Source organism: Pteropus medius, unplaced genomic scaffold (genome assembly GCF_902729225.1).
Source record: "Pteropus medius unplaced genomic scaffold, Ma_sr-lr_union100, whole genome shotgun sequence".
NCBI classification, from domain to species: Eukaryota; Metazoa; Chordata; class Mammalia; order Chiroptera; family Pteropodidae; genus Pteropus; species Pteropus medius.
The window spans coordinates 341,230-343,972 of record NW_024342473.1 but is presented as its reverse complement, the minus strand read 5'-3'; the positions used below and the strand labels follow the sequence as shown (position 1 = coordinate 343,972).

Genomic DNA, 2,743 nt, shown 5'->3' with positions numbered 1-2,743 from the left:
CCAGTGTATTTTTTAAAAGAAATTTTACAAAATAGAAGCTAAAATTTTAATTTTGGAGAAAGAAATCAAGGAACTAAAGTAATTTTATTTTTATAAAGAAAATATAGCCAAGTAGTAAAATAGTATACATGGAAAGGTCATTATCGGTATGCTAACTGAAAGTTGTCATGAAGTAGTAAAAAGGTTTCAGGTGCCAGATTCCTGGGGAATTTCAAAGGGTTTAGAGGTTGAAAAAGTATGTCTTTTTTAGGTATTACAAATGGGTGTTGATATACTCTCACAAATACAGGAAAATATATATAAATATCCATATATACAAATACATATAAAAGTATACTTTCCAAACAAGTCAGTGCTGCCAGTGAACTTTTAAAGAAAGTTCTCTCTTGGAGGATGCCAATAACATTTTAATGATTTGATGGCAAATAATAACTGTTACCTGTGGCCACTCTTGTTTTCAAATTAAGATTCCTATGAAGAGGCAATTGAAACTACGATCCTTTTGATTATAGACCTATAATCAGAAATTTATGAATTCACACATACCAAGAAAAGACTGCTTAATCTGAATGATTTATTACTGCTCAAGCCAGGCAAAGTGTGAAAAAAAAAAATGTGAACAGTTTTAAAGAGGTACTTTAAAAATTAAGCTAAGGTTCTGCAGTCTAAAATACCATCTATTTCTAAATGTTGAGAAAAGAGGTAGAGTAAAGGTGGTGGTGAACTTTACAGTTGTTAAAGTATTGACCTTCATTTAAAGCACTGTGAATTCCTCAAATCATAGCTGTATTTATTCTTAAAATTTAACATTAAGAAAAAATACCTGCCAGTGCCCATTCCTTTAGTAAAAAATGAAGATAACTATTCCTTACCCAATATTTCATTATTTTTAAGTTTAACAGGTCTTTCCTTATATTCAGCACTTAATACCTTTCCATACTCCCTGGGGAAAGGGGAAGGGAAGGGGGACGAAGAGGGTGTGGTGGTGGTTATAAAATGGGATGAATATTTGAATAAATTGTATAAGGCATTATTTTCATTTAATGTTACAGAGTCACTGAGCCAGAAAAGACCTAAATGCCTTACCAAATCCATTCTCATGCTTTCAGATGACTGTGAATCATTAAGGACAGACAGATGGTTGCTATCGGGTTGAGTCTGTGCCGAAAAAACAAAATCTTAAAACATCTGGAATTGGTTGAAAAAAACATAGTTCATTCTAATAACAAAATGTGTGAAATGGATTTCAAGGTTTTTAAAAGATAAATATTGTTTATTTGTTAAAGTCACAATCTGGTAATGGAATTTTAGAATGACCTTCCATTGATGCAAAAAACTTACTGAAGATCTGCTGTCAACAAATGTTTACAATGGAATCAACAAAACTGTAGAGACCACAGAATTCTACAAGTAACTTTATATATCCTGACACTAGCTACTGATTTTACTCTTCATTATTAGGTTTTATCAAACCTTATGTGGACATGTTTTTCTCTATGTTTCAAATCTTATTTTCTTTCCATTTTAAGATCTCTCCTCCAAAGATATAAAAAACTACTTGTTTTTTTACAGTTCTTTTACATTCTTACATGCTGACTATATCTAGAACTAAATACCTAAAAAGCTGTTATGTCCCAGAAAAGTCAGTGTCTCTGTAATATTAAAAATGCAAGAGGAACTGAATTAAAATTTTTAATCAAATTTGAAAAACTGCAAAATTCAATAGATGCAATAAAACAATGCTATAGGAAAAAAAAACATTTTAAACTGTCATTACATTTGGGAAACATTAAGCTGAGGAAATGCTACACCTAGCAATTAAAGATCCAATAAACTCAAGCTTGAATAACAGTATGACAAACTTCTTACACTTGAACTTTTGTCCAGAGTGAAGAGTTTCAACTACAGTTGCTAAATCAGCACTTATGTGTGGAGGATCAGAATCACCTGGGACAAATGTTAAAAATACAGATTCTTAAGAGTCAGATCTACTGAATCAAAAATTCAGTCTGGGGAATCTATATTTTTATAATCCAGGTCACTTTTAATCTCATTAAAGTTTAAGAACCAATCCTCTGGTTTTCTCATTTTTCAAATTTTTAGTTTTAAATATATACTTTTTTTTTTTAAACGCCTACAGCACCTGGTATTCCTAGGTGGTCTCCCATCCAAGTACTAACCAGGCCCGACCCTGCTTAGCTTCCGAGTTCAGACGAGATTGGGCACGTTGAGGGTGGCATGGCTGTAGACATACATACTTCTTTTAAATGGAAGTATAGCAATCATACAGAAAAGTATACAAATTTTAAGTGAATGGCTAGATGATCACAAAGCTACCCACCTGTTAACCATGACACCAAGGACAGTCAATGCCACACGCTTCCCAGAAGCTACTCCCTCTTCCAATAGACAACTATCCTAACTTCTAGAACACCAGAGTAGTTTTGATGATTTTCATATTTTATATAAATGGAATCACGTTTTATATGACTGCTTTTGCTCAAGGTTTTATTAGTGATTCATTTATGCTGTTTTATGTAGCAAGTAGTCCATCTTTTATTGCTCTGAAATATTCCATAATATGCTGGGTAGTAGGAGTCTACAGCATTCTGGAAAGATAGCCTCTCAGGCTAGAACATGGTAATATCAAAGTAAACCTTAATAATTCAGTTTGCTTTTCCAGGCTACTTTGTTCCTGTGTGTATGGAGGGGACCCACAAGTTCCCAAATTCTTGACCAAGAG

General features: G+C 32.9%; 1 non-coding gene across 1 annotated transcript; it reads right to left on the bottom strand.

Annotated features, from left to right (window-relative positions):
- Positions 1 to 2,131: 2,131 nt before the first annotated feature.
- On the bottom strand, positions 2,132 to 2,250 carry LOC120604708 (5S ribosomal RNA). The gene has a single exon (XR_005653394.1). It is a non-coding gene; the product is annotated as a 5S ribosomal RNA (ribosomal RNA).
- Between the last annotated feature and the right edge of the window lie 493 nt (positions 2,251 to 2,743).